We start from the raw sequence: 19,254 nt of genomic DNA on the forward strand, positions 1-19,254 counted from the left end.
CATTTTCCCCGTAACGAAGGGCTTCTTTAACCCAGAAACTCACTTTCTTTCTTACAAGGATTCAGAAACAGAAGCACCATCTCACACTGGGTCCACGGCCCACCTTCTAAATAATTAACACAGTAAACGCTCAGGCTGCTTTCTGGACCTTCGTGTGAGAAGCACAGGGCCAGCTCGGCCTGAGAAACGTGCAACATCAGTAGCCGAAATGCATCCACCAGGGTCTGCCTTAGAGAGAGCAAGTCACCTTTCAGCCCAGGCGTGGGCGACATCTCAGACTTATTCCCCGCTGCATATTTTCAGTCCCTCTGTCAGTCTGGCGGCTTCCACACACCTAGCAAACACAACTGGAGTAAGGAAGCCCACTGGGCCGGCCTGGACCAACGACAGAGGGCAAAGGCCTTAGGAGACCGAGGTGGGGACCTCATCGCAGGTCACCGGCTGCTTCATCAATTTTGTTACCTTGCAGCAGACGGGAACCGGCTACTTCTCAGGTGAATTCCTCAATGTTCAGTGGATGGGGCTTTACGAGTGAAGATGCAGAGTTCAGGGATGCTCAGGTCGTGTATGTGGTGGGTCACACATGGGACACGGCAGGAACCAGAGGCTGGGACGCAGGCAGGGCCAGGGGGGCAGCTGCTCCTCCTACAGGAGCTTCAGAAGAGCTGAGCTTTCCTTCAGAACAAGGGGTTTCTCTTTGACGAAAACATTTCCCTGAAAGGTTAGTTAAGTCCCAAGACGTGAGATAAGGGAAAAATCAGCCCCTGCTGGTGATATAGTGTTTCCACCAGGACATGGAGAATTCCTATTAAAAATTCTTGTTTCTGCACAAGAAACCCACTGCAGCCACAAACCTGCCTCCGCCTTTGCTTCTGAGTGATGCCCGCTTTCACCAACGGCCGTCCCAGCCCCGCTGCTTGGACACAGGTTCCTGTCTGGGCTTCTCCGCAGTGTCACCCCCATCGCTGCCCCCTCCCCAATTGCTCCTGAGAAGCACTGAGCACCAGCCCCAATCCTCAGGACCCTCGTCCTCTGAGGATGCTCTCGAGAGCCTACGCAGCCCCATTTGACTTGTGGCAGCGGCTGAATACGGCCAATTTCATTTGATTCCAGGCTGTGCTCCTGCTGGTCTTAGCTGGCAGGCTTCGACACAGTGAGCCTTAAAGTTAGAAAAAATAGGCACCGAATGAGGCTGGATCACAAACCAGTACAGGGACCAGGATAATATTCCAAGTGACAGATTAGAGGCTGAACCCAGAGCACTTGCCCCACCCGTGTTTCTAGCCTATTTCAGTCCTGGTGTCACCAGATCATCTCATTTCTCAGAAGCAATCTGCTTTCTTCATTGAGAAATCTGCTTTCTCCATTTCTCTTTTGGGTAAATACCCAAGGGTGGAATTGCTGGATCATATTTCTAGCCTATTTCAGTCCTGGTGTCACCAGATCATCTCATTTCTCGGGAGAAATCTGCTTTCTCCATTGAGGCAGACTATGCATGCAATGTGTAACCTCCTGCAACAGGGCATCTGACCACATTGCATAGCAGCAGATGCTTCAAAAGGCAGAGCTGAGCTGACAAGAGAACAAGGGAAATATTCAGGGGCAGAAATGTTAAAGACAGACATGAAATACAGAGTATGAAACCCAAGCTGACATTGCTGCCTCTCTCGGGAGAGGCCCGTCTTGGTAAACAAGGCTTGGGTTGTAGTGGTCCCTCCGGGAGGAGTAGGGACTGAGGCCCCACATAAAGATGGGATCATCGAAGGATGACACGTGCAGTGAAAGCGCTGCCTAGAATCACTGCCCAGCAGTACAGTGAGGGCCTGAGACTGTGGCACGTTCTCTGCTGGAAACTCCACATCATGCAGAACTGAGGTCTGAAATGTTATCATGCACGTGGTCAGGAAAACCCTCAAGCTGAGAAACTCACATTTAAAAATGGTCTCGAGTCAGGGATCCCCGGGGCACCTGCCAGATGCACCTTCCCCTCAGTAAATCCTTAGCTAGAATTTTCAGAGTTCCAGTGAGATGGATCACAGTATAAACATTTAAAATTTACCAAGAAACAACCCACCATGTGCCTGCGTCAGCGGATGGAGCTGCCTCCCACGAACTTTGGATAAAGGACAGTAAGAAAGAGGTGATACAGTAAGTCGCTTTCAAGATGTTCAAGGCGTACAAGGAGGCACTAAACCCACACAGACAAAAGCACGCTATCAAAAGAGTCGAGGCAAATTGGAATTTCCTAAAGTAAAAATATGTATTGAATTTAAAACAGGATGGAGGAGTTAATGAGCACACGGGACTTATCTGATGAGGGAATTAAGTAACAGTAATATGGCAGTGCTGTTACTGCCTGTACTCAGCATACGGTGAGAAACATGAAACACAGATGAGAAGGCAGGAAGATAAAAGGAGAAGGTCCCTTAATCACCTGATAGAAATACTGCAGGAAGAGACTGGGATTCCAGAGAACGTTGAGAAGGAAAGAGGCAACATCTAAAGAGATTTGAGATTTTATCAGAACTAGTGAAAGATGTAAATTTGCAGATTCAGAAGCACATAATGCAGGTGATTCCACACCTATACATCTTAGAGTAAAACTATACAAAAAATATGATCCTGACAAGAGGAAAATATATAGATTGTCTCTAGGAAAAAGGCAAACCAAGAGTAGATTTCTCAACAGCAGCTATAGAAACCATAAAAAAATCAAAAAAGACCTCAGAGAAAGTGCAAAAACACTCTGGACCTAGAATTCAGTAACTAAACTATTCTTCACAAATGAGAACAAACTGCATTTGGCCAAAGACTGAGAATAAACCACCAACAGATCTTCACTGAGAATAAACCACCAACAGACCTTCACTGAAAAGGCTACTGAAGCATGTTCTCCAGACCAAAGGAAATTGATCACAGAATGCAGAAATGAGATGAAGACGTAAGGAAGGGAGAAATGTGACCAATCATTAACAAGCATTGACTACAGAAGATGACAGCAACCATGCAGCAATAATGATGAATTCTGGTGTCACAAAGGAACAGAAATCCTGAACAATCATGCAAGGCACGAGGAGGATTCTAAGATCTTTATATCATTGAGGAAAAGGACGATGACAGCACTGACTCTAGTTTGTACATTAAGGAATGCACATTAAAATCTTAAGAGTCGTATCTAACAATATGAATAAAAATTATACCTTTAAATAAGTTGAGGGAGAAAAAAAGAATAAACAGTTCACAAGAAACCAGAGACCCAGATTTATTTTAAAATGACAACTAATTGAAGTTGTGTGTGTGTGCGTGTGTGTGTGCACGTGTGCACTGAATCGCTGAACCCCTCTGGGGCTGAATAAAACATGTCTGCAGCCCAGCTGGTCATAAATTCTGAGCGACTGGCATCTGTGCCAGGGGTTTCTGCAAAAATTACAGGGACCCAGGGACATCACACAGTAAAGTGATACTCCGGAGAGAGATTTACACCGCAAGCCTTTGGAATCCTTCATACATTTTATTTATGGTCTTTTTACGCCGTGTTACTTTCTTAAGTCACAATGAATGCATTCTGTTTTGGGACTTGGCATCCCGGCAATTGTGTTTTTATTTCTTATTGGCCTGGTGGCAATGCTCTTTAAGTTAATCTTTAGGCTCCTTACTTCTACCTCTATTTATTTCCTTTTTCCTTCAATTCTCACAAGTATTCCAGAGCGTGCCTGTGGGTAGGTGGGGTTGGGAGTTGGAACAATCATGTCTTTTTTTTTTTTAAATCATTTTGAAGAACTGTTATCTATTTAGCTTCCAATTCCTAGTCTTGTTTTAACCTTTGTGTGCTCATTTGGTTTTTGTTTTTATTTTAAATTTCAATCTTTAACTTCTAGGATTTCCTCTTAATTTTGTTGCCTCTATGTTTTTTATTTGTTTTAACATTTATTTTCAATTTTTTTCATCTCATTGACTTTTTTTCTTCCTTGGAGAGTTAAGTTATCTGACAGTTAAATATCATTCCTAATTCTAACTTTCCACTTCCCCACTGTTAACCATTGGGTCACCTCTTAACCTCCTTCTCACCTCCCTAGTCTGTTTTATCCCCTCCTCTTCTCAGGCAGTTTTCTTTCCTTCTTTACTGGCCTTTGCTTTTAGGCCCACATGTGCCTCAGGGAGACCCAGACCCTTCTCTCTTGTTATGCCTGAGCGGCCCCTTTGGGCCGCGGCTCTTACGAGGGATCACGGCTGGCTGACCTTCCTGATTAGGGCTTCCTGGATTTGAGGGAACAGCACACCTCCTGCCTAACCTCCGCCCTTCTTGGCGCTGAGCTCCTTGCTTGGGATCCATGAGTTCTGGGCAAACCATCCACAGTGCATCCTAGACCAGGAGGAGACAGACGGCCTGCAGGAGGCCAGCGCAGGCTGCTTCCCTCCTGGTGGAGAAGGCTGGCCTGGCTGTGGGCACCCTGCTCACACCCGCCGGGGGCTCACTTTCTTTTCTCCGGCAGAGGGGTCCCCAGAAGCCACAGGAGGGACCTGCCACCTCGCTGACACCTGCCCTGTGTGCTGAGCAGGTGCAGTGAGGGGCTTCCTCTGGGCCCCGTGGCCCCCTCCCCTGGGGCTCCCATGCTCACAGCCCTCCGATCGTGGCGAGTTTGGGTTCCTGTTGGTGCAGAGGGCCAGGCTAGGAGCAGGCTTCATACAAAGGGGGGGCCGAAGGTCTGAACTCTGAACAACGTCTTTCAGAAAAGCCCCGGCTCTCAGCAGCCAGGGATAAACTGACCCTGCCTCTATTTGCTTCTCCCTCAGGAGCCACCGGAAAATAAAGATGAAGAATCAGGAAAAGTTCTTGCGTTCCTGGATTTGCAGATGCCGACGGCCCCTGCCCGTGTGCCCGTGGCGCTCATCACGGCAAGCAGCAGAAGGTACCCTCTGGTCCAGGTGTCTGGTGGGCTGCGGAAGGAGTCAGTGGCCCAGGAGTGGCCTCAGCTCCGTGGACCGAGGTGCCGTGACCTCCCCGCACACTGGACCTGGTTGCCAGTGGGCTGACTCTTGACAATGAGCTGGGTGGGTCTGGGGAGAGCCGCTCCCTGGAAGTGAGGTCACCAGGCACCTTTGCTGCAGGCAGGGCCACGGCTGGACTGCTCTCTTCTCCAGCTGTGACCCGTTGGGGCTTCTGGATCAGGACGTTTCCTGCCAGCCCTTAATGTTACACGACTTCAAGAAACTTGAATTTTGGGAAGTTTTTTTTCTTTTTTTTAAAGGACCACATTCATTTATTTATTTATTTATTTATTTATTTATTTATGGCTGTGCTGGGTCTTCATTTCTGTGCAAGGGCTTTCTCCAGTTGTGGCAAGCAGGGGCCACTCTTCATCGCGGTGCGCGGGCCTCTCACTATGGCGGCCTCTCTTGTTGCGGAGCACAGGCTCCAGACGAACAGGCTCAGTAGTTGTGGCTCACGGGCCTAGTTGCTTCGCGGCATGTGGGATCTTCCCAGACCAGGGCTCAAACCCGTGTCCCCTGCATTGGCAGGCAGATTCTCAACCACTGCGCCACGAGGGAAGGGCCGAATTTTGGGAAGTTTTAAGTTTGAGATTTTATTTCTCCAGCTTTCAGGGGAAAAAGTGATGTTACACCAGGACGTTGGCCCCCTTAACCCTGGTGGCATCAGGGAGAGCTGCTGTCATGCTTTCATGTCTCCGGGGACTTTGTTTCTCCTAAACCTGGCTCGGTTTCCGGACAACTTGACTTGTGACCCTGCTTGTGTTTTTCTTTCCTGCACCGTGGAAGTGCTGCTCCTCGGACACTGGGCGTTCAGGATAAAGGTGTAACTTTACCTCATCCCACGTGCCCTTGGTCTTACAAGTTGCCTGGATTGACAGACCCCACCCTCCGCCCCCAGCACGGCTGCATCACCTAGAAAGATTCCCCCCGGAGGTGCTCCATCAGCGGAGCCTGGTGTGTCACACTGAACAATGCGGGTAGATTGGGGCCAGGGCTCGACAGGTGGGACTAATCACACCCCCTCAGAGTCAGCACTGAGACTATGTCATAGCCCCTCTTTTATTTCTGCCAACCTGGGACACATACTCTGGACCGATAAAGGAAGCCATCTCCTTTAGCCACGTTGTTTTAGACCCAGCCTCTGGCTCCCCCTGTGCTATAGCATTTAGCAGGAGGGAAACTTTGAATGACATGTCACCATCCACAGACGCCTAAAACCTTGCTTCAGGTGCTGCGGGTAAGGCTTGCCCTTACCTCCCATGTTGGGCCTTTGGATCTCCTCAGAAGCCCCAGCCCACTTTGCTCTCATGTCCAGACCTGCTCCCCTTAGGAGAACGCAGAGTCCTGCAAGTCAGCACTCCACCCCAGCCAGCTCAGTGAGGCAAAGGGCGACACAACAAAATGGGTGGGGGCCGCCTGGGATCCCGCTGAACTCAGCTTTTGTTAATGATGCTGCAGCACTGCCAAAAAACAAAGCCCAAGGTGTGACATCTGGCCGCCTGAACTCCACCCGAATCCAGCTGGGAGACTGAGCGAGGGGGCAGATCTGGGGCATGGATGTGCAGGGACTAAGCTGGTCCTGCCCCCACAAACCATGGACCAAGAAGCGGCTTTCATGCCTCATCACCTCCACCTCCAGAAACAGCCCCCGACAGCCTCTTCTCCTCCAGACCATCTCCCCGAGATATCCCTGACGGCCCCCTCTCCTGCTCTGCCCCCACCCCCAGGTCTCCCCACCCCCATTGCCAGGCCAACCTCCTCCTTCCAGCCCTTAAATGCTGGGTTTAAGTCCTTCCTCCTTTGTAATCTCCCTGTTGCCCCTGGTGTCAACTTCACCCACGTGCCACTGCCCACCAGACCCCCTAGAATCCCCACCAGGACCGCTCAAGAGCATCAGACTCAATGCACACCAAGCCCTCTGTTGGCTCTCGTCCCACCTGCGTCCGTGAACAGCCACCATCTGTCCACCTGTACGAGCCCCAAACCTGGGAGTCTATTTTACCGCCATCTGCTCCTCACTGAGTCAAAATCAAGTCATTGAGCCGTCCTGCAATTACGTCTCTGACCCAGGCCACCCCCGCCACCTCCCAACTCCTCCCATACCCATTCCTGGCCAGGGCAGCTGCTGGTGACGCCCTGTGTAAGTCCCGCCAGTGACACCACTCCCGTATGCAGACCAAGGCCTGAGAGGCCCAGCACACGCCAACCCCTAATTCTCCACCTCAACTCCAACCACACCCAGCTTTCCGTGCTCCAGCCCCACTGGCCTTTATTCACTTCCTTGGAGTAAAAGTTACTCTTCATGAACTACAGATTTCAAGTTTGGGTCTTGACCCACTCTGAAGAAAACTGCAAACTTAAGAATTTCCATGCTTCACAATGGGAAAAATAACCCCCCGAGGACCAGCCCCCTAATAGCCTCACAGCCATAGGTGGGGACCTAGGGGCCAGGTGGAGACTGGTCAGCTCACAGGCGGTCTGCATGGGTTTCCTCAGTTTGTCTCAGTTCCCTCTATTCCCTAGCTTCCTCCCATGGGCTTCCTTGAACAATTTTTTTTTTTGTTTACACGGTCCCTTTATACATGGCATCTTTATCTGACCCTTGGACTAGAAATGCCACAGCCTGCATTGCACTAAACAGGCCACCAGAGACCCACAGGCCAAGCATGTCTGTAGCAGGAGCTGCTTGGGCTGGAGGCCGGTCTCTTCTTTGCAAGGATCAGACCTGCTGAAAGGAAGAGTTCTTCAATCCACTCAGCCAGGAACACAGGCGGCTGGACGCTGTCCTTGGTGCTGGACACACGTCGTGGCCACGCGAGGAAGCCACGTCCTCGTGAAGCCCACGCTCTACCTGAGGGTGGGAGGCAGACGTGAGTGACGTGGGTGGGAGCCGTAGACAGGCTGGAGCAGGGCAGGGGGCCTTGGAGCGGGGTGGGGAGGCACCCAGGGGTGTGTGTGGGACACTGCGCGTGGCAGTGCATTGTTGCTTCCAGGAGAACTTTGCATCTCATCTCAGGAGCAGAAATAGACAAGCTGCGCATGAGCCTGGGCTATTTTTACCGCTTGGACACCGTGAGTCATGCTGCTGACGGTGTCTCCCTCTTTGCACTGCTGCTGTGAGCTCTCGGCCAGCTCTGGACACCGTGATAGGATTTGGGGCACTGACCTCTCTCCTGGTCCTGTCTCACTTTTTCCCTAATTTTTTCTCTTCGCCTCATTAGTATCGCCTATGGATGGGCTGGATAGTCGGCAAATCAGTCTTGTTAACTGCCATGCGTCCTTGTCACGCCCTGGGTGACTGAGGCTACGCATAACCCATCCTGTAGATTCCCAGCCATCAGCAGCCCTTCCTCCTTCAGGGAAGCCAGCCCCGCTCCACGGCCCGCAGGAAGGAGCAGCTCAGAGGAGGGGACAGTGTGGTTTGCTCACCAGCTTTGCTTCAAGGCCACAGAGTTTCTGAGACCCTGACCATGAATCTGGGGCAAAGGATAGTTCATGCATCCTGTATAAAGGGTCCTTGAAACTTGGAGCACAAGTGTGACATGCTTAATGCCCTGACTTCTGAAGAAGCATGGAACAAGCTTTGTCAGAGTTAATTTAATATCCAGAGAAGACCCTAACTAGTCAGAGTTTAAAGCAGAGTAAATATAAATACTGATAAAATTCTTGGAGGTGCTTTCCAGACACCCCAGAAGCATGTTTCTTTGTAATACAATTGCTGGCACGCTCTTCTTACTTCTATGACCTTTGATTTTTGTCACCTTTAATGGCCAAGGACAGCCCGGCAGGTCTTCACGCCTTCCTGACCAAGTGGTGCTGTACGTGGGGATGTACGTTTGATCTGGAAATGCAAGTTACATGTCCTTAAGAGATTCTGGATGGGATGTCCATGGATTGACGCTTTCTCTTAAAAGTCACTAAAATACCTGCCGAGGCCAGTGAATAGTTGTTTCAAAGTCACATTCTTTCTCAGCTGGCTCTGCAGGAGAAGATTCCTTTGTGAGCATCCGGAGAGGTTCTGTCTCCTCCAGATTCACTGCCGTCTGTGCCTGGGAGATGATTCTTCCTGAGAGGCTGTGATGCTCTGTGAATCAGCAGCGACATTATGCACAAGCAAGGCCACATCCCAAGGGGACACTGCCTCCCAGTGACACCCCAGCCCCTGCCCTCGCCGGCCTGGGACAGAGCTCACCTCGTGAGCAGGAGACAAGCACATAATCCCAGCAGTGCCACCGTCTCAGTGGGGCTGCGACTCCACATCTATGGTGATGCCCAAGGTTGCCGGGCAGGCTGGAAACAAGGACCGGAGTGTAAGCAGTTTATTTGGGAGGTGGTTCCAGAAACACCGGGCAGGTAGTGGGGAGCAAGGCACACAGCAGGAAGGTGTGTGCTATTAAGCCGCTTCTGATGCTGGCAGCTGGGCCCCATCCTGCAGGGGAGCCCGGGGACCGTGCGGAACCCGCAGGCAGAGTTATCCCACCCGAGGGGCCTCTGTACACCAACACCCATCCACCACTGGTCAAGGGTCGCTCCCGGCCTTCGTTCCTCGGCCCTGGTGCAGGCTGAGGGGGCTTCCACTGCTGGACAGGAGCGGCGGGTAGAAAGTGGCAGGTGTTTGCTGTAAGGAGCTTGGGCTCCGAGAGGTGAGGGTGCAGAGGCACCTGCACACGAGACTCCTGGATGAGACCGCGAGGCCGTCTTGTTTACCTCCGTGGGTACACTCGAAGTGTGATGGGTGGTAACAGGGGGGCAAGGTGGGCAAGCTCCTCACAATTGGTCTGTCCCCACCATCCTGTAAAGTGGGTGCTGTTATTGCCACCACCCCCTTCAGGAGAGGGAACTGAGGGGCACAGGCAGAAAGTCTGATGGTCAGACAGCTGATAAGTGCGAAGTGGACTTTGAACCCAGCCCATTTGGCCTCAGAGCCCCGTCTCCAACCTCTGCTCTGTGCAGCTCCCCATGAGGAAGGCAGTCGGGCACAGAAACGGACACGGCTGGGCTGTTTACAGCCTGTCTCAGGGCCTGGAACAAACTTGAAGGCTGGAATCTGCATCACACAGACGACATCTTAGCTGTCACCCAGGGCCGGTGCCGAGGATGATGCAAAGTCAGCTGATCTGCCATCAAAGTACCACAGACAGGGCGGCTTAAACAACAGACATTTATCCTCTCGCAGTTCTGGAGGCTGGAATCCGAGACCAAGGGGCCAGTATTTCCGGCAAGGGTCTCTGCCTGGTCTGCAACGGCCTCTTCCTCCCCGTGTCCTCCTCACACGGCCTTTCCTGGGTGCCTGCACTGCAGAAGGGAGACCTCTCTCCTCCTCTTTTAAGGCTACTAATTCCATCATGAGGGTTCATCTCACCCTAATCACCTCCCAAAGGCCCCACCTCCAAATACCATCACAATCAAGGTTGGGATTTCGACATATGAATTTTGGGGGACACAAACACTCAGCCCCTAACACGATTAAATAATAATTTTGAAGAGTTTTAGTATATTATCTATAAAAGCATATTCAAAGCAAAGCGTAGATAGTACTCCATAAAGTATAAAATAGAATGTATAATATACTTAAATATATGAAATCTGCAAATATACTATGTACCTAGATCAGTAGATACATATACTTCTCTTCCTAAAATCTCCAAATCGTTCCAGATGTTTGCTAGCTTGAGGAAATCTCATTCTTTTTCAGTTTTTTAGTGTTTGTGTGGTAGAGTTGGTAAGCCATCTGTTTCTGCTTTCCATTTTCTTCACTAATTAGAAAATGCTCCTGTGGGTCCCACCCGGGGTTCCTGAGTGCATGTCCCGACTGGCAGCGGCAGATCACGAGTGTAATTTATTCCGCTTTGTGGGAAATGCATCTCCCCCAGCAGCGGCTTCTAAATAGAAATCCCACGTCCTCTGTCCTGTGCTCCTCCTGGGGCAGCACTGATGTTCAGATAGACACACTGTTACGAGTCAGCATCTTTAAAGCGGTGCTTACCCAAGCATCTCACGGAGCCAGACGGTGAAGCCGTGTCTGAAGCATGACGCCCCACAGGGCCTGGACACGGATGCTGCCTTGGATCTTACATCCTATAAAAATTCCACGCTTCTAAGAAAATATGAGCCAGCAATGAGATAGTAAATGACGAAAGTTGTATTAGTGCTACTTGGAAGAGAGAAGACTCTTTAGTAAGCCCATAAAAGCTGGATCTAGGGCAAAAAAAACTCAAAGGGATTTTTTAGGGGTAGGGGATAAGGAGAAATTGAAAATTAGAAATAGATAAAAATTATATCACTCAAAAGAAAAAAAGAGTGAGGGCTTCCCTGGTGGCGCAGTGGTTAAGAATCCACCTGCCAATGCAGGGGACATGGGTTCGGGCCCTGGTCCGGGAAGATCCCACAAGCTGGGGAGCAACTAAGCCCGTGCGCCACAACTACTGAGACTGTGCTCTAGAGCCCGCGAGCCACAACTACTGAGACCACGTGCCACAACTACTGAAGCCTGTGTGCCTAGAGCCCGTGCTCCGCAACAAGAGAAGCCACCGCAATGAGAATCCCACGCACCACAACAAAGACCCAACGCAGCCAAAAAAAAAAAAAGAAAAATTAAAAAAATGTAAACCACCACATTAATAATTTTAATCAAAAAAAAGAAAAAAAGAGTGAAAAATATTTTTAAATATCTTAAGTACAAAAGCAGACAGATCATTTTTTCCTCGACTCTGTTGGGGGTATTTTAACTTAGTGTATGGGGACAAGATGTCATAGGTGGAAAAAAATCATCATTTTCACTGCAGATTCAGTAAAGGAAGGAGTAAAACTAGTATTTACTTGCACTGTGCTGAGTTCTCTCACGTTCATTAACAGGTGATCACCTCGTCGACCCCAGCATGGGACATGATGCCCACTTTATGGAGGAGGAAGCAGATGGCCAGAGAAGCCGGTTACACACCTGGTCAGGAACAGAGGCAGAGTTTACACCCAGGTCTGTTGGAAGCCCACCCTCACTCCATCACATCAAATACCACACTCTTAGAATCAAGAAGAATAAAATACATTTAACAGAAGAAGCTGAAATGTGTACACCAAAAACTATCAGACTCCATTAAAGAAATTACAGAACGAAGTAAAGGCAGAGGCATTTCACGTTCACAGATTGGAAACAGCGCTGTCGCGATGGCCACACTCCTCAGGTCAGCCTGCAGTTTCCATGCAACTCCATCAACACAAAGCTGGGTTTTTGGCAGAAAGTGACAAGCTTACCCTAAAATGCACACAGAAATGCAAGAGACAGGGTTCCTCTCCTGCTGCTTCTGCAGCATAGGTCAACCTAAAGGTTACTGAATATAAAATAGTAACAATCCCATTTATCGGGCAGTTACTGTTAGCCTAGGGGTTCATATACCTCACCAAGGTGATCTTGATCAATCCCCCCAAAAGTTTAAGATTACACAGAATTGCTCCTATTTTACGCCTGAAGAAAGTGAGGGCCAGGTTTTAGGATTTGGCCCTAGTTCTGCCTGAGTAAATCCCCACTAGATTGTCAGAAAGGAAAGTTCTCTACCGTGTTTCTTCCAACCTGACCGACACTGTCTGAGGCTGGGATTGTCAATGGGGTGAGTCTCATCCAAGCTGCCTCCTGGTCCCACCCCAGGTGACACCCAGGCTTGCTGTCCTCAGTGAACCAGTTAGCCGAGGGGAATGGAAAGATGTGGGCTCAGATTATAAACTGGGTTATGCCTGGGACATAAGTGCAGGTGGGGGAAACAAAGGATGAGTGCTTTGTATCTCCCCAAAAGGAGGTGATGGGGGGGAACCCCAAAAGGCGGTCAAGTAGCTGAACTCCAGCAAGTTGGGCAGCAGGCGGGTGGGTCTGAAGGACGTTTCCTGCCCACAGACGCAGGCCTGTCATCTGCAGCATCTCAGAGGGATCCCCCCTCCCTCTCCACAGGTCAAAGAGTTGAGTTGGCAAATCCCATCCTAGCAGGGGAGCTGCTAGGACCCAGATACATGGGTCCTTTGCCAGGTCAAATCCTTGTCTTAGTTAAAATTTACCCAGTGTAAGTGTAGTCAGTACAATGTCAATGACCACAATCATAGTAGGTGCATGAGTGACTGTTCCAATAAATAGAAACTCTTTCTAATCGATCGGTGTTATGTAGCAAATGAGAACTGGCATTTCTGGGACCTTGATTTGAGCAGCGTACACCATTCCTAACAGGGGCACCTACACAGACACAGAAACTTAGCACGCTGGGAGGGACCTCCCACCTGCCCGCGGGATAAAGGGCATCTGTGGGTCCAGCTTGGGGGGGGGAGGAGGGCTGCCACGTGCCCCCAACCAGGGGCGTCAAGAGAGCCAGAACCACGTGGTACCACGCTGGGGTCCCCTCCCCTGCACAGCCACTCTGGCCTTCTGTACAGCAGAGGGGCCAGCGACCAGCCTGGGGCCCCTGGTCCTCCCCGTGGCCAGTCCTGGCAGGCCCTGCCCTGCCCACTCCCTCCTGCCACCGGCAGGAACCGCTCACAAATGGGCGATGTCACACCTGCCACCGTCTCTCCACCGGCCACCTCTTATGTCACTGCTCTGTGGTTTCAGGGTCCACCCAGCTCCCCGGCTTCTCAAGGGCTTCCCTCCCCTCCTCACTCACCTGCCGGAGCATCAAGCCTCCACCATTGCCCCCAGCACTGAGCTCCAACCCACGGACCTTGACATCTCTCACCGTCTGATCACCTCACGCCCCAATCCCACAGTGTGATCTCTGATGCATCGTTACAATCCCACACTCACACACACAATTCCCTTGCCCTTGTGCTTTCTTGGCGAAGCCCCTGCCCCCCTCCAGCCTCCCTGATCCCACACCTGGTAAGTGAAGAGGGTGGTTGAGACCCTCCAGCCTTGGCCTCCGTGGCCTGAGATCTCACAGGGCCGAGCCGACGGTGTCTGTTGCTCCTTATTCCCGTTTCCTGGGCTGATCCCGAGTCTCCTTTCCAGACTCCACAAGCCAGGATGACTCCTGATGCTTCCTTCATCTTCCCTCTCTTGCCTCTCCCCTGGGTGGGCTCAGCCAGTCCTCAGGCTCAGTACCCGCCACATGCTGGTGGTGTCCACACTGGCACCCACCATGCCCCCTCTGAGCGGGCAGCCGGCCTGGCACTCCCAGGATGGCCAAGCCCCCGACTCCCGGAGCCTCGAGGCAGAGCCCGCCCTCCCTCCACCCCTCACCCAGCTCTGCACAGCTCGGAGTGCCTGCTGGGATTCAGGTGACTTCTGGGCCCTGGACACCAAGCAGTGAGCAAATAGGAGCCCTGCCTCACGGGCGTCCAAGCCCCTCAGCCACGTGGTCCTAGACCTGAGCCGTCCTCCATTCGCCTCTTCCTGTCGCGACCCCAGCAGTCCAGTCCCTCCCAGGAGTCCCTGGCCATGTCCTGCCCGCCTGCTTCCCCTTCACGGACACAGCAGAGTCGGACCCCTCAGGAACCAGAGCCTCTCGCTCCTGCTCCAACCACCTGCGAGGGTCCCGATGGACTCAGAGCACAGCCTGGCCCTGGCCCCTCCGCCTGGAGATGCCCTGCGGCCCCGCCTTTGCCTCAGCATGGCCGGCTCTCTGCGTGGGTCCATCGGGACTCAGCTGCTGTGTCCACACCCTCTGCGCACGTCTTGGCTCGGCTGGATCCTTCCTGTCCTTAGGATCTCAGCCCTGAAGTCGTTTTCTTACAGATGCCAACCGTGTCCACCACATAGATCGTTCCAATGGCCCGTGTGCCTGTCACGTGAGCCTGCTTCCTCCACGGTCTAGACTGCCTGCCTGTCCCCACGCCACCCAGGAATGCACGTCCTGACAGCTGAGGCCACGTGAGGTCACTCACATCAGAGCCTGGCTCATAAAAACGCTCAGCTCTTGGCAGGATGAAAAAGCAGTCTTTCTGGAAGGCTCCAGCCCACACTGTCCCAGGTGACTGATTCACATCCACGATCACTTCACACCTGAGCCTGAATCTGCTCGTTCACGATTCACCACCAGACCAGCCACTGCTGGGCCTGAAAGGAGGCACTGGTCACTGCTCATCCTGGACTGGTTGTGAGTGGGCATCATGCCTCTGCTACAGGGCCCTGGCTTCACCTTGTCCATGACCGCAGACTCAGTGGGGACCAGGACAGAGTGCCAGCTCAGCAGAAGTGACCAAGGAGGTCAGACCAACCTCAGCCCTGCATGGAGACTCTAGGGAAAGGCCGTCTGAAAACCTCCAGAACTTATTTTAATATAAGAGATTACTGTTTCCAAAGGATATTTGATTTGGGGGAAAATCCAGTTAAAATAAATCCACTTAAACCAGGAACCAACTTTCACGGCAGTGTGTGCACACGTGGGTTTCATGCCCCAAAGGGAACTCGTCGTAGGAAGTGAGTTCATTTAACCTTTAACAAGGTTTACAGATAATTATGAATGTGCGAATTCTCAGAGCAGGGATGATCGCGTGGTCAGGTTTCCTGGTATAATTAATTCTTCCAACAAAACTGATTTCACAGCAACTGGAAAGAGGATGATTTTTGCAAAATAGTCAGGGTTTCCCTAACTTTTGTGAGGACACCTCTGTGCTTCCATAGCCTTGTGTTACAAAGGGCTCCACCTGCCCTCTCCTGGCACCTGTCCTCGACGGCCACCCTCGTCTACACGGCAGTCAGGCCCTGAGGAAGTCCAGGACCGCCTGGACTGGAACCCCTCTGCTGGGCCAGGGAGGTGGTCCGGGATCCCCTGGGATCTGTCTCCTCCCTGGCTCTGCCCCACACAGAGGGTCCAAGTTTACAGAGTGTCCGGTGGGGCTGCTGACTTGGCATCTGCCTGCCCCTCCTCTGTGCCCACCTGAACCCCGGCTGCCCAGCTTCCCAGCATCACCTGGCTGCCCCGTGCATAGCCCACTCTCGGTTAAGGCCCCATAAGAGGCAGCGCCAGCCTCCGGGAGCTGGCCCGACTTCGGCTAACACTGCTGAGCGCTGCCCCCTCTCAGCTCAGGTAATCGTCAAGACAACACCGGGGGCAACTGGTGCCTCCTCTTCATTCATAGGGAAACCGAGGCACAGAGAGGTTGAATAACTTTGCCAAGGGCCAGGTGTAGGCCAGGGCTCAGACCCGGGCAGGCGGACCACGGAGTCCCCAGCACAGACCCTTGGCACCACCACCTCCCTGCCACCATCCCTCCGGCCCAGCCTCTCTCCATTCCCCAAATGCCACAAGTAAACCCCATCCCGAGGGCTCATAGGCAAAGCATAACTGCTATTTTAGGTAAAATAACTCTATAAATAAAAATCAAGAAGCTGCAAAGACAAGCCTTATATAAACTCTTCCAGGAACTGTTCTCTTCCCCCCATGTGGAAACAGACCAAACCACAGAAGGACCAAGCACAGCAGAAGAAACCCCATTGCTTCCGCCTGCCACTGGTCATCACGGGAGCAGAACGGAAAGAATCCGCTTACCTAAAAGCCTGGGCCCCAGATTTGCCCACGTCCTCGCCCGACATGTGCTCTCAGGCTCCTGGCTGCCCACCTCCCACCCTGCCGCCCCTCTGCTGTTATCTGTGGGCACAGGGGCAGCGGACCCACCCCTGGGGACCACGTTCAGATCTGCCAGCTGGACGAATCGGGGCCTCCGGTGCACTAGAGGGAGGGCCGCCTAGCGAAGAATAAAGCATTCCACGAGGTGTCTTCACACAGTCCAGGCACGTGGCTGTCTGTGTCCCCAGAAATGTCCTCTGGCTTGCTGTCCCCCCGGGTGCCCCCAGGAGCAGCTCCTTCCAGAAGTGACGTTCATGGAGGCAGAGTTTACTGTTCAGGGTGTGAGTGTGTGTGTTTCTGTAAGTGGATATACCCGTGTGTGTGTTGGTATGTATGTGAGTGTGTCTATGTCTGTGTGTGCATATGCATGTCTGTGTGTGTGTTGGTATGTATGTGAGTGTGTCTATGTCTGTGTGTGCATATGCATGTCTGTGTGTGTGTTGGTATGTATGTGTGTCTATGTGAATATGTCTGTGTGTGCACATGCATGTCTGTGTGTGTGTGTTGGTATGCATGTGAGTGTTGTCCATGTGAATACGTCTGTGTGTGCGTGCGTGTGTGTGAAGGAATGGGGAAGGAACGTGACATTCGTCTGCCGACAATATTGTCTTCTAAGAGGAGCTAGATCTCCAGTTCTAGGTCAGGGCACCTGCAGGGGTCTCGGCCTCCACAGACAGCTCAGACTTGCCAAAACCATGAACAGGGCTGAGTCACTGCAGGAGAAACGATGACTAACAGGGAAAGGCTTTTTACATGTTACCCGGGGATCAAACGCTGGCCCTTTCGTCCCAGAGCCGGCAGCACCCTGGTGCATCCCTGGCCAACGCGGGAGCTGTGCTTCTAGCTGAGAATCCTGGTGGAGGGTCTTCCTCCATATTTAACTCCTGTTCTGCAAACCCTCACATCTGGTCCCACTCAGCTGGTCGATAAGGCACCTGGGCCCAGAATACAGAGCCCTCAGCGATGGCCGACTCAGCAGGGATCCATCTCTCTAAGCAGAGCCAGTGTGCGCACGGGGTGGGCTCTCTGCACCCATGTCCACGGGTTGCAGCACAGAGGACGCCGGGCCCCCCCCTCAGCTGGTCCCAGAGCCCGCGGGATGGTCTGGAGCCTGGATGATTATTGCCACCGCGCTCTAGTGCTAATCCATCTGGTCTACCTGTTCTCAACCCGCTCCAGGCAGTGGAGCCACAATTAGGTCACCAAGGGACACGGAGAGCTGACGACGGGGAGGTCGCTCGGCAAGGCACTGTTTTGAGCACTTTGTGTGAGTGAAGAAGGAGCGATGTCTGCCCGGCTGCCAGGTCTGGTGCCGAGAAGGCAGCAGCTCACGTGGGGCAGGGTCCCCTGCAGGGGCTCAGGGTTCCCAGCTGAGTCACTTCCCACCTTTCCTCTCTGCAGGGGAGCGAATGCCCTGCTGAACTCCCATCCGACGTTTGCTCAAGGGCTGCAGTGTTGAATTCAGTACAAACATATATTTTTATGTGGAGATATTTTCAGCCCGTCTTTTCTAGCCACACGTGTCAGTTATTACTTGCTATGTAACAAACACCCCAGAAGTTAGCAGGTTAAAATGGCAGCTGTTTTATTTGCTAACAGTCCTCTGGGTCAGCAGGTGGGCTGAGCTTGGCCACTTGGCTCTTGGCTGGCCTTTCCTGGGGGTTACTCATGAGGCTACAGTCACTGGGGCTCCACTGGGGCTGGGGAGCCCAGGACAGTCTCACCGGCATGGCTGGTGGCTCCTGGTGGCTGTTGGCTGGACCATGTGCTGACCTGGGCTCCTTCACAAGCCTGGCAAGGTCCAGAAGAGCGAGTCCAGAAGAAGCCTGGGCTTCTCAGAACCAGCACATCACCTTCCCACTTCACTGTGTTGGTCAAAGTCAGGCAGGCGGCCAGGCCACATCCAAGGGTGGAGAAATAGACTCCCCCTCTTGATGGGAGGGTGGGGTGTCACTGTGCAAATGGGGGGTGTGGGGAGATGAGAGGAACCTTGTCGCCCATGTTTGCAAACAAGCTACTGTACCTCCCACCAGGCAAGATATTATGGAAGGAAGGAGACATGCATGATTCCTGCGTGTGCACACATGCATACATGGATACAGGCACACTATGTGTGTCTATACATGTGGACATGTATTCATGTGTTTATTATGCCCGCTGCCTGCTAAGAGGTGCGCTGGACCCTTTGTGAGACATTCTATCACTTTCTTTGAGAAAACAGCACTGGTCTGAAGTTGGAAGTGGAGAGAGCAGAGCAGAAATGTAAGAGATGGCAGGATGGCCTGGACGGCCCCTCTGAGCCTCACCCCAGGAAACCCAGAGGCACAGCAGTCGCCAACTCTAGCATTTGTTTTCTACCTCTAAGTGTGTAAATTAAAGGGACACTAAGAACTTGGTTTTTAACAAATATTACATAAGACAAACTTTAAGCACATTCTATTTCTTGACCCCAAATGCAGGCTATGCAAGTTTACGTAAGGTGCGTAAGCCGACAGGTAATTGTCGTCGGCAGGCTGGCATCTCCCACTAAGCAGCGGGGACCTTCCATCGGCTCAGACCAGGGACAAGGGGTACTGTCCTCCTCTTCCACGCCCCCACCCTCTCCCACCACCTCAGCCCTTCATCACCTGCCTGCCCAAAGTGTGACCTGGGACCAGCGGCATCCTCATCACTGGACACTTGTTAGAAATGCAGAGCTCAGGCTCCGACCCAGACCTGC

At 52.2% G+C, this 19,254-nt stretch overlaps 1 protein-coding gene across 9 annotated transcripts in view; it reads right to left on the reverse strand.

Moving 5' to 3' along the window:
• The window catches only part of SYNDIG1 (synapse differentiation inducing 1), a 121,222-nt gene that overhangs the window by 88,377 nt on the left and 13,591 nt on the right, over positions 1-19,254 (reverse strand). For 2 of the 9 annotated variants that reach the window (XM_082360173.1, XM_082360172.1), the window contains exons 2-3: positions 10,979-11,932; positions 8,919-9,282 (exon numbers count right to left, since the gene is read on the reverse strand). The exons of 3 other annotated variants lie outside the window; for them this stretch is intronic. The gene's annotated coding sequence lies outside the window, so the exon portion shown is untranslated. Of the gene's footprint in view, positions 1-8,918; positions 9,283-10,978; positions 13,374-19,254 lie in introns of those variants that run through there. 4 more of the 9 variants (XM_082360174.1, XM_082360171.1, XM_082360169.1 and 1 more) reach the window with 4 other exon arrangements.

The sequence above is a fragment of the Balaenoptera borealis genome (genome assembly GCF_965194805.1).
Source record: "Balaenoptera borealis genome assembly, chromosome: 16".
Lineage (NCBI taxonomy): Eukaryota > Metazoa > Chordata > Mammalia > Artiodactyla > Balaenopteridae > Balaenoptera > Balaenoptera borealis.